This window comes from Rhyacophila brunnea, unplaced genomic scaffold, assembly GCF_057557595.1.
Source record: "Rhyacophila brunnea isolate RB1 unplaced genomic scaffold, BYU_Rbru_1.0 scaffold_13, whole genome shotgun sequence".
Taxonomy (NCBI): Eukaryota; Metazoa; Arthropoda; class Insecta; order Trichoptera; family Rhyacophilidae; genus Rhyacophila; species Rhyacophila brunnea.
The window spans coordinates 5,038,636-5,051,295 of NW_028232785.1; the positions used below are offsets into that span (position 1 = coordinate 5,038,636).

The 12,660-nt window shown below is 33.7% G+C and overlaps 1 long non-coding RNA gene across 1 annotated transcript; it reads right to left on the minus strand.

Annotated features, from left to right (window-relative positions):
- Positions 1-378: 378 nt before the first annotated feature.
- On the minus strand, positions 379-10,620 carry LOC147076227 (uncharacterized). The gene is made up of 4 exons (XR_015069884.1): positions 10,487-10,620; positions 8,036-8,188; positions 2,641-2,793; positions 379-654 (listed from the first exon to the last, which is right to left on the minus strand). It is a non-coding gene; the product is annotated as an uncharacterized LOC147076227 (long non-coding RNA).
- Positions 10,621-12,660: the final 2,040 nt, after the last annotated feature.

The following is a 12,660-nucleotide window of genomic DNA, read 5'->3' on the forward strand; positions in this document are numbered from 1 at the left end:
AATGAGCCATTCTATGAACTTTCATCTTATTAGATGTTATACAAGAGTATTCACATTGGACACATTTGAATGGCTTTTCACCAGAATGTACCATTTTGTGCAATTTCAAATCACCAGATCTAATACATGAGTAATTACATTGGTCACACTTAAATGGCCTTACACCAGAGTGATTCATTTTGTGTAGTTTCAAAGAAGCAGAATGAATGTAGTACTTGTCACATCGATTACATTTAAATGTTTTTTTTACCAGATTGAGCCGTTTTGTTATGATTCTTGAAATCGGATCGCATGCTTACATAATTAACCTTCTCCGCGAATGATTTTTTTTTGACACGCTTTGTGAAGCTTCAATAAAAACGGCGATGCAAAAAAATCAAAACAAAAACTGCACACAAAATTTTCCTTATTAAATGATTTTTTCTCCAACTTTATAACAGCTACCAATAATTCGGGATCTGTGAGCGTAGATTGTATACGCTTGCATTCAGCAGTGCGACTGACTATATTAGTAATTGCTTCATAAAACCACAATTCTTTTTTAATGTCTTGATTTTTAATCTGTATTTCATCGTATGGCTCTAGTACTTGTAGGATTCTCCCTGACAATCCGAGCCTATCGGAATAGGGCATTGCTGTAGTTGCAGGAATTAACTGAAAGATGTTAAAGTTTCGCATTAATATGTAGGCAAACAACACATAAATAAGAGAAAACAGTATTTTAAAAATAAAGCACCATACCTGTAGTAGTCTTGACATGCAAGGATAATATAATGTGGAGGAAAAATTACATCACTATATTTATTTCAACTGAATACGCAAAAAACTTAAATAAATTATTTCGGCCGATTCTTTTTGTTCCCATCACTACATATTATTCGGTGCTTAATATTAGGATACTCATAATACCTAAAGTTAGCACTTATAAGGAACTGGGTGACATATTTTTATTTGGAGAATTCATAAAAAACACTAGGGGCGTAATGCTCAATTCGCACTTACCACAAACTTACAGTAAAATTGGTAAATAGCCGAAATCCATCTGTTAACTATAGATTATAGAGATAAGGAATCCTTAACCATATACTACTTTTGTTATGAACTCGCCCCCTTGCCCCCCTTCTGTATTTCCATTTACCACTGACAGCTGCTGTCAAAATAAATTTACGTGTCTTTAAAACGACCAATACACTCAAATTAATTTAACAATTGATCTCAATATGGGTATTGAACAACTATTAAATATCCGTGACATTTAATACGACATATTTCCTTTACTTTCGTTGATTCTGTACATGTCTTAATTTAGTAAAACCGATTATCGAATTGAAATGTCAGTGTCAATGAATTATGAATTAACTTTTCTTATTCGGATTTAGATATTTATGTAATATTAAACCAATAGATAGGTAGTTAAAATATATAATTACTTAGTTACCTACACACCAACATGATAATATTAGTTTTAATCACTCTATATAATTATTCATATTATGGCATATTTGTAAAAATTGTAAATGAGAAAATCTGACATTTCAACGGCAAGTGTTACCGTATCGGGAAAACATGGGTCAAAAAATAACTTATATTATTCACTAATTGCGGAGACATTTAATCATTTTAATTAAATATTAATTGTGTTTATAGTTATTGAATTTATTTTGTATATTTTTCATATTTTTGTCATCGTTTAACAATTACAAAATAATTTACCTAAATTATGAAAAAGAGAATTTTTATATATGGTATTATTTTAAATAAAAAAAATAGAACGAAGCTATTGCAGATCTGGTGGACCATAGACAACTCGATCATAACTATGAAAGGCTTTCTGGATAGTGTTTTGTTGTAATTTTGTTGTAATTATGACAGACGATTGAGCATCGCGCTCTAGGAACCTAATTCTAGCTACAAAGTGTTTGTTTATGAATGACATATTTTTTTAGCAGGAGGGCATCTTCTCGAGTTGTGTGCATTTCAAATTCAACCGAGTTGAGATTAACATGTTTGTTTTAGGGTTTTGTGTCAGAAACATACTCTACGTTAAAATCAACTTCCTGAGAAATAGTATCCGATTTAGTAGTGAAAAAATCTGTTGAAGGGCTCTGGCAAAAACAAGTTTTAAATTAATGGATACTAATTAAGGCACATCCTACTATCGGTTTAGGTTTGATATAATGAGAGAGGGCTGGTTCCGAAGTAGTCTTTTACCATGCACGTAGTCACCGAATTCCACAGTACCAACGGGCTTAAAAGAAAGTGCTGAATGTTGTATGAAAAGTGAACACAAGTGAAGCATAATGAAATATATTTTACACTTCTACTAAATACACTAAAAATAATTAACTACTACTAACCGGCGACGTTTCCATGAAATAATTAATTCAGCCATAGAAATGCTATCTTACTTCTACGCATATTGCGGAGACATAACCGTGCTGAATGCTATGGTTCATTTTTGTTCAGGCCTTGATAATGGTATTAAGTATAAATCGTTAGATATACACTACATTTCTATTTAGAAATTAACCATTTGGAATCAGTTTGATATCAGGCGAAGGTTTATATAATGACAACATATTTATAGCATTACCATTATATTAATCGAAATAGATATGAAATAAATTTATTATTATATACCTGATTTACAGGGTTGCGTTCGGAATAAGAGCAGCCAGGTTGAGGGTAATCATAATTGCTTTGCCCTACATCCTCTTGAACCATCTCATTCTCTGAGTCATCTCGTTCAAAATTAGTCTCCAATTTTATACTGGTATGATAGTTAGGAGGGATCTAAAAAAATACATTAATTTTATAAATCAAAAAGCTTATCATGTCTTCATATCGTCGCTATAGGATTTGTTTCCCGAATATCCATTTTTGTCGAAATTGACATTTTAATGCAGTTCAATTTCTTTTATCGAACTCTACCGAAATCATTTATAAAAACAATATATTTTTATCTAGGAACAGAGATATTTTTTTAAAAAACCCGAATACGCCATGTTAAGTTACAATTACTCCGTGGTGTTCTCCCGAATGTCCAACTATTCGTACCTGAATATCCAAGTTAATTTCGGTCGAAATATATCGCTGGCTGAGTGTTTATTTCCCGAATATGACTTTAGCCAATCAAACCGCGCTCACGCCGTGCATCTCGCTCCCACATTCACGCTGTCTAGCTCTAAAACAATCACGCCCACTTTCATATTTTTCCGCCGTCTGGAGACTTCTTTCAAATTTCGTCTTATTGATATTGTTTTTAACGTTACTATTGTTTTAATAGTGAATTCATCAAATTTGAAGAGATCATTCATAGCTGATACATCACCAGTTCGCCCTGAACTTACAATAGAGTTGTGGAAGTGAGTATTTTAACCTAAATAACTGCATTTTGTTTTGATAAATGACACAAAATCCCAACGGTTATATGAATTTTACAGTATGACCCGGCAACTACTATGACGTTAAAAATAATTATTATTTCAAATTATTATTAATCAAACATTGTTTGTCTTTATTTTACTTTTAATCTAGGTATTTCTATGAAAATAAAGGCGATGCTATTATTTATTTTTGAATGCGCTGATAATTAATATTTTAATTTAATATGTATGTTAGTAACTATTTATTTGGTGGATATTATATACTTAGGATATTGGTACCTACCTAATATTAGCAGCCAATGGTAATTAATTTATATATGCTATTATTTTGTGTTGTTGTTCCTTACAATAGTAAATATATAATATTTATTTGGTGGTTTGTAATAAGTTTAATTGTCAATTATAGAAATATAAATATATAATAATATACAGATATATATAAATAGATTTTTTTTTTTTGGAAAAAGTATTAATATAAAATTGTTAGCAAGTACGAGTAAGTACCATCATAAAATATTGGAGAAATGACCGTGACGTCGGTTAGTAATTGAAGTAGTAGATACCTTATAATATATTTTCTCAGAAGTGATTTAAAAAAAATATGTAAGTATGTTCAATTATTAGAATGGTACATTATTAAATCTTGTGAAATATTCGTTCAATAAAAAATAGTTAATTACTTAAAAACTATTTTATTACTTAATCCGAAAAAAACCGAAAAAAGCGATTGCCGCGTGTTATTATTACATACGAACTTGGGTAATTACGATCATTAAGTATTTAAATAGTAGAGGTAATTATTAACAATTATCGTGTAAATAAATATAACATTTGAGGCGCGTACTTTTTGACCACTCAGTAATCTGTGGGCCGTGCAGCAATACGCTACGGTCTTAAATCCCGAACGTCCATGTTTTGTCCCGAATATCCATTATTCTGAGAGAGCGCTAAAAATTTCCCGAATATCCACAGTGAGTACTTGTAAATAAAACGCATTTTCTGTGCATTTAATGATTTATACCAGTATATTATTCTTGGAATCTATTCTTAGATAATGTTGCAATCATACAGTATAGAAAGAATGATTGATACATCTACTGATATTAAAATATACGACAGTGAAATTTGTTTTTCGTCTCCTGTAAAATTGACATTTGGTCTATTCGGGAAACAAATCCTATAGCGACGATATGACTATATTATATAGTGTCCCTGAAACGAATCCGGTGGGAGTATTCCGACCCCAAAGTAAAATAGCATCGCTGAGGCTCTGCAGCATGTACGCCATATGATTTTGGATTCACTACGTACTTGTTAACTAACTACAGGGGACTAACTTTAAGCGATGGTGCCCACAGAACGCGTCGAGCGGGCGAAGTCCGCGTATGCAGTGTTTATTCATAACCATAATCACACGTCTCTCGCCACGCATTACCCTTCACCTATGTAGTAAGCGGCCCAAGCAGCACAAAACAATTATTTTTATAGCGTCTCTCATAACAAAGCAATAAAAATATTATATTATTTCGGGGCTTGTAATAAATATTTACGACGACATTATTCAACCAGCGAAATATAATGACACGGAATAAAATAAAACAATGACTTCTCTGTAATTAAATAATTGCTTTCCGCCCGTCGATCGACGATGCCTCGCGCAGCGTGTTTTTGCTCGCTGTGTTCAATGAATGGACTCCATTTCTTGGACTTCTTTCATTCGTATCGCCGAGAAGCGGTGATTCGCGAAAAAACGATGATTCATGCGGCGCGCGCGTATAATGAGTCGCCAAATCCAGTGGGCGCTGGCGTATTTGATTACGTTGTATTTTCGATGATTTATGCGCCACTTGTAGAAATTTTGCGCGAGCGCCGCACTCGCTGCGTCAATGGGCTTTATGCCTAACCCTTAATAAGTGCAGGTGCGATTTTACTGGCGCACACGCATACCCGTTCTGCAGGCCTATACCATGGTATAACGACCTTGATTGTCGTGGGGAGTGTCCAAGGAAAACTTACCAAAACCTCCTGATTCCTGATTCTTATTACGGTCAATCCCCAATGACAAAAGATATTCTGCCTTGTGGATATGCAGAAGGTCAATTTTTGAACGAAGCACTACGGGCCCGTTGCGCAAACCTACTTCGAATAAAGTACGTGAAATTTCATAAAGTTTAAATTCTCATTTAAGTATTTATCGTAATTTTGAAATACAGAATCATACATGTTTAATTGTAAATACATTCCTTTCACATTCTTATATTGAATATTGTATTACTGATTACGTAACTAGCTTCTAAGGATTAATTTGCTACGTACCTTAAGAATGAATCGTTTTATCATGCAACGTTAATGGATAAGTACTGAATAAAAATATGAAATCATTACCAAAATGAATAAGAATGTTATTTAATTTCCATTCAATCGACCAAAAGTTCCGTGTTGACATGTTTCTTCCGTAAAAGTTCAATCTTACTCTAACGCATAGAGCGGAAGTATAAGTGTGAGGCCTCAGTGCCAGCGTTCGGCGCAGCGTTGAGCGTTTTGCGCAACTCAAACGTATAACCGTATAACCAAAAAAAGAGAATGTCTACGAACATTTTCACACACGGTCATACGTTTGAGTTGCGCAAAACGCTCAACGCTGCGCCGAACGCTGCCACTCAGGACGTACACTAAGCGTGCCGAATGCTTACACACTCGCTTTTTTTTTTTTTTATTAAGCTCCGAAGTCTAAATTGAATTTTATTTAGCTTTACTTTTAAACATACACTATTAATACATATTATTACAATAATTTCTCATACATTTATTACAATTTAAATTTACAGGAGGGAAAAAAAAGAGAAAAAGAACAAAAACAGTTTAGACTTGTAGGCCACACTCATTCAGAAACATTTGGACACACTGGAACGCCTTGACATTCGGCCGAGCCAAAAATATCGTGAGATACAGTGGCAATTTGTACTTTTGTTTACATAAATCTTTAAGAAGCGCTCTGGGTGTCATACAAAGAACATTGCATAACTACGTGGTTAACATCTTCAGTCTCACTTCCGCACCGGCACCCAGTGTCATTTATTATACCCAATCGAGCCAGGGATGAGGCAAGATTATAATGGTCCGCTCTGCAGCGATTGATTGTGACGATTGTTTCCCTATTTAGCATTTTATTGGTATACCATGGTTTGGTTTCAGAATTGTAATAACTTTGAAAGTACTTTTTTTCTTTTGTTAGACCTTGTTATTTTAATAAATTATCTGTTTCAGTTTTGGCTATTTTCTTGAATGTTTCAAAAAATTCTGTATACGGTATGGGGAGTATATCAATGCTCCTCTCAAGAGTTGCTGTTTTTGCAAGGCTATCAGTAGCCAAGTATCAACAAAACAATGGCATGTCTATGTATAAGTTTAAAAAAATACAACCTCACATTCCGACATCTAAATGAATATTTTCAAGGAATGATACCAATAAAATTACACCTTCGTATTTTTTTTTACTTTTTTTAAAATATTATGAAAACGGTTTTAAAAATAAAAAAAAATAGGTAGTACAATTTGGTACAATTTTTTAACATGTATGTTTTATTTTTTGTTTGCAATCGTTCAATAACAAATTATTATTATCATTTTTCATCATTTTAAATAAAAAAAATACACTAATCGGCCATAATATACCAATATTCCACTGTTGCCAATACATGTGCAGCGCTATGGGTATTATGTATGGCAACATTGTAATTTTACAAGTATAATCAGTTTATTGCAAAGATCGAAAAATCGATTTTACAATCATAAAAAGTAGCTATCTATATATTTTATAATTAATTATATAATAAATAACTTTCTTAGAAACGCTCTGAATCAAAATGTAGGTACCAGGCGAACATAATTCTAGGACGTGTACGATTCTGTGGCGCTATATTGCATTTATTTATAATGTTCTATATTTGAAATAATCTAGGCAATGGCGTCACCTCTTCCATTAGTTGGTACATGTATCTTCTTAATAATTCTTAGCACCTGGTTCAATAAAACCAAATCAAAAAGTATGAGAGACAGGAGTATACGAAGATATGTTCAATTTGGTTGACGGAGCTCTAAAGGTCTAATGTTAGATGCATTTGCAAATAATGATAATATTGCTTTCGTGTTAGAGGTACAAATACCTCTTGGATGTTCTGACCGCCTGATACACCGATGCTAAATCAAAAATTTCCGTATTTTTTACCTATAATTTTCTACAAGTGTAATTTTAAATTATCTGAAATATAAAAATATATATTATATTATACATAAGTAATAGTCTTATGTGTGAGTCGTTAGGTATACACTACAGTCGTATTACATAATATTTTTATTAATACTATCACTTACGCCAAATTGTTGACACATTTTTGCATCTTATATGGGAACTGACCAAAAGAAATCAGGTTGATTATCAAGAGGAATATTTGGAGCATGAGAGAAAAAATAAACTACTAAATTGGCGCCCACAATGTGTTCAACAAGGTGAGCATGTTCCACTTAAAACCTAGTGAAACCGTTAGAATTTTAGGCCACCGGTGAGTCGAATTCGTTGCCCTATCACGCACATTAAAGTATTATTTTTTTCAGTTGCAACACCATTATAATTGTATGTAGTTAAGTACCTGATTTTCTGGGTTTCATTCGGAATAAGAGACACTGCGTTGACGGTTATCAGAATTGGTTTGCTCTACTTCCTCTTGAATAATCTCATTCTCTGAGTCAACCCGCTCGAAATCAAGCTCCGATTTTAAATTGGTAAGGTATTTTGAAGCGATCTAAAAAAATACATTGATTTCATAAATATAAAAGCATAATATAAGTGTCTTCTTATGAAGATATAATATTGTGTACCGAAGAATTGTGTGTGTAAAAAAGTGTGTTAGTGGATCAACAGATCTTTGCCTTCTATTAAAAAGTTACACCTCAATAGATATGTCCAAAAAAATCGATTGTTTTCAACCAATAAATACTTTTGTTGCAAAAACTAATCCTACTTACCATAAAGTTAGTCAATAAAGAAATGGACCAAATGACAAAAAATCTGTGATAGCATAGTCATTTCGTTAGTACAAAATGTATTATTACAATCCTTAGTTAAAATATGTAGGTAAATCGAATTTTCGCCAGCCCCAGTACTATTACATGTGCTTAATTTAGTTTGTAAATATACTCCACAATATAACTCATAACACTTTAAAAGCATGGATAATTAATTACAGACGTTTTCAAATATATCATATTTGCCTTGATTTATCTGTTTGTAACGCACGGCAACAGCACAGCACACACACTCTTTTTCTTGTTTGCGTATTACATATTGAAAGCATCGAGCCCAACTACAAGAATTTTGATTGGTGACACTGCTACCCGGTGTATAGAAACTAGTTATTATAATACTTATCAAGAAAAACACCTAGGGCTTGCGCAGACAGGGAGCGGTCAGGCGGTCTGCGTTCCGCGTTCGGAGTTCGGCGTTCTTTGTACTGTATGGACTTCATACTGTATGGGCACACAGCCGGCGGTCAGACCGCGCCGGTCAATTGGAAAGCTAGCGTTCTAGAGTTCTATTCCCGGAATTACAATGAAAGCCGTACCACTCAACCGTTGCAATGTCGGGATCAGAAAAATTAATCGATAGAGAGAAGATTGATACTTGATTTAAGTGACGCAAATTATATAAATAGTTTTTAATACAAACATATTGTTTTTAAATCAACACTTGATTAATTAACGTGCATAAATACTTGATAATTTGGCGAGATTTATAGTTTTCATAGTTCAATAATAGAATAAATTTGACATGTGAGGTTATGGGTAAAATTGAAAGGTTAGAATCGAAATGTCAAATATTATAGATAGAGGTAGGTACACAAACAAATAAGTTTATATGTCATTTCGTTTAAAATCGATATTAAGTTTTTAAAAATCCGGTTTGATAAAATGCATTGATTACAGCAGTAATTTTAGTACCTACCTAGATTATATTTAGTTAACAAGTAATTACTCGATTCGGGCGTATTAATTACATTACGCAATATTGTATATTATACAGATCCCTAGAGTGAATAGCCACACTAACAATGATGTTAGACACTTATTTAATAATAAATCATACACTAGTTTTAGCTAGCAAATTTTATTGGTTTCTTAAAAAAGTTAACCTAACCAATACGGTATTAAACGAAACTTAGTCTTTTACTATTTTTCGTTTAGCCGTGGACACGTTCACATACGTTTTTGGTAAAATGTCAAATTTAATCAAATGTATTCCGACTGCGAGTGGAAGTGAGAACGCACCGCTGTTGCGTACTCACTCCCACTCGCAGTCGGAATACAGCGGTCTTGCAGATGCAGAGCCTGTGTCACTACAACGTTTGTATACAAATGGATCGCATTATTGTTGACCGCCACATGTCTGCTGTCAGAACTCGTATTGAACGCTACCGGTCAACGGTCGGTTGAACGCAGAACTCCGACCGCTCTCTGTCTGCGCAAGCCCTTAACTTGAATCCTGTTTTACACGTAAGTAAGTACCTACCTAAGTAGTGATGTGAAAATCCCGGGAATTTTACAATAATTTTACATGCACGATCATATCAAATGTTTCAATACCTTCGTATTGAACATAAGACCAGACTTTATTTCGTAATTCGCTGCTACTCACACATCGAATAAGCCTACCAAATAACTGGCATCAACACTGCTCCAAAATAATAAACGTGCAGAACAAAACATCGCTGCAGATACGCACAGTACCGGGATTGATGATATGTAACACATTTATGAGACACACTTAATGAACGTCAATAATAAAATACCAAACATACTAAATAACAGGGAGTCCTTTTCGCAAATCTAGTACCTATCCTAAAACAAAGCACCGAAGAAGCTAAAATCTAAACATTTGATATATTATGTACCGTTTTGTTCGTTACGATAAATTTATATAAAACATATTCTTACAAAATATACTTTGAATTCAATGGTATAATAATAACGGAACCAAAAAGACATGATCACTTAAAAGCACGATATATGTATATTACACAATATTGTAATAAGTATGTAAGCACCTGATTTATTGGCTCGCATTTTGAATATGAGCAGCCAGGTTGCGGATCACTGTCTTCAACAAATTCTTCTTTGAAATTAACTCGGAGAGGATCAATCTCTGGTTTAACAATGGCAAGGCTGGTTACAGGGCTCTGAAAAACAGGACAGAATGTATTTTATGATACGTGTTTACGCCTATATTGTTATTATGCGTTGAGCGCAAAAACATGAGCGTTTCTGCACAGTGGCGCACCCAGGAATTATTATTGGGGGGGGGGGGCCCAAGGAGGAGAATGTAAATTAGTCCCATAGGCTCTTTTTATTCTTCATATAAATATGTTTTCATATTTTCACAATACATGGCGATATACATAGGGACATTTTCAACTAGTTGAAAATGTCCCTCTGAGGCGGACGAAACCGGTCTTAACCTATTTAATAAAAGTGGAATAAGTACTAAAAAAAAAAAATGCGTTTTATTAAATTAAAACAACAATACAATATTTATTCCGAATTTCACTGAAAAAAATGTTCTTTTTTTTACACCAACACCGTAGTGGGTGTAGTCGTTCTTTTCGCAGAATATTTATCGCAGATTTTTGGTTTTTTAATATTGAGGTTCCAACATATTAATTGAAAATGGACAAAAAAAGTATTATTGCATTTAAATTATACACAACCTAATCAATACAACACAGCCTTATATCTCGTTTATCGGTATTTTGTCTATTGCACTCGGTGTACCTACACCATGGCCCCACATCCTGAAACGGGCCCACAGGCTTTGGCAAACTGCGGCTCTTTGGCCCCTTGAGTGCGGCTCTGCCACAGATGCTCTCTGTCATATTTGACATGGCTACAAAGAAGAAGCAAAGAAAATGGAAGAGGATAACCGTAAATGTAATGTTGAATAGACCGAGACGTCGCGTTTATTCAAAACTTAAATGGCTTCCCGACCTGACCATTTATGTGTCGGGAAAAAATGACACATTCAAATTTAGAGAGATACTACAACTAAAAACTCGTAATTTTGCGCTAAATATTCTATCGATCAAGGAAGAAAGCAGCTGAGGAGAAGAGTCAAGAAAAATAAAGATCTGTATTTAATTAGGTACTGAATAAAATCTTTCAACAATGTTAATATTGCAAGTTTCGTGGTTAGTAAAAAGATTTCCAAGAGAGGAAATCAAGAGTAAATTGAGAAATCGATTTATTGATGAGAACCTGAAATCGTGCTTCAAATTAAATCAACAACATACGAACCTGACTTACCCAAACTTTACAAGGAGATGCAAGGCCATTATTGACATTGAACTTGTCAGTCATTGTCATGATTCAATTTTATGGATACCTTACTTACAATTTAATTTGTATTAATAAACTAGCTGAAGTACCCGGCTTCGCACAGGGTCGCTTCGTGGTTATATTTATCTTAGATATTTAAAAAATAATAAGGTATAATTATTTTTTTTATATTAAAATATCTGTGTAATACAATATGGCAATATGAAAATAGTTCTAATAGGAGTAAAGGTCAAACAAAAGACACTAAATTAAAATCGAATTCAAAATATGCAATTGGATGGAACAAATAAACAACAAACTTTGTATTTTATATAATATTAATTTAAAAACCTACGCAGGTGTGCCCACAACAACTGACAAAAGCTTCATCGCAATCGGATGAATGGTATAGGAACGCATACGAATAGAAGAAGAAGATGATTTTCTAATTCAGAAATCTTCGTGGGCATGCGCACGACAGCTTACCAAAGTTTCATTGCAATCGGAGGAATGGTATAGGAACATGCGAATAGAAGAAGAAGAAGATGGTTGTAATAATTTAGAAACCTTCGCGGGCGTGCGCACAACAACTGGTCAAAATTTCATCGCAATCGGATGAATAGTATAAGAACGCATACAAATAGAAGATAGAATAGAAAAAAAAGAAGAAGAAAAAATTGGATCAATTCAGATACCTTTGCGGGCGCTAGCACAACACTTGATCAAAATTTAATTACAATCGGATGAATGGTATAGGACCGCATACGAATAGAACAAGATAGCATAGAAGAAGAATAAGAAGATGGTTGTACCAATTCAGGAACCTTCGCGGGTGTTGGCCCAATTACTGACGAAAGTTTTATTGCAATCCGATGAATGGAATAGGAACGCATACGAATAGAAGAAGAAG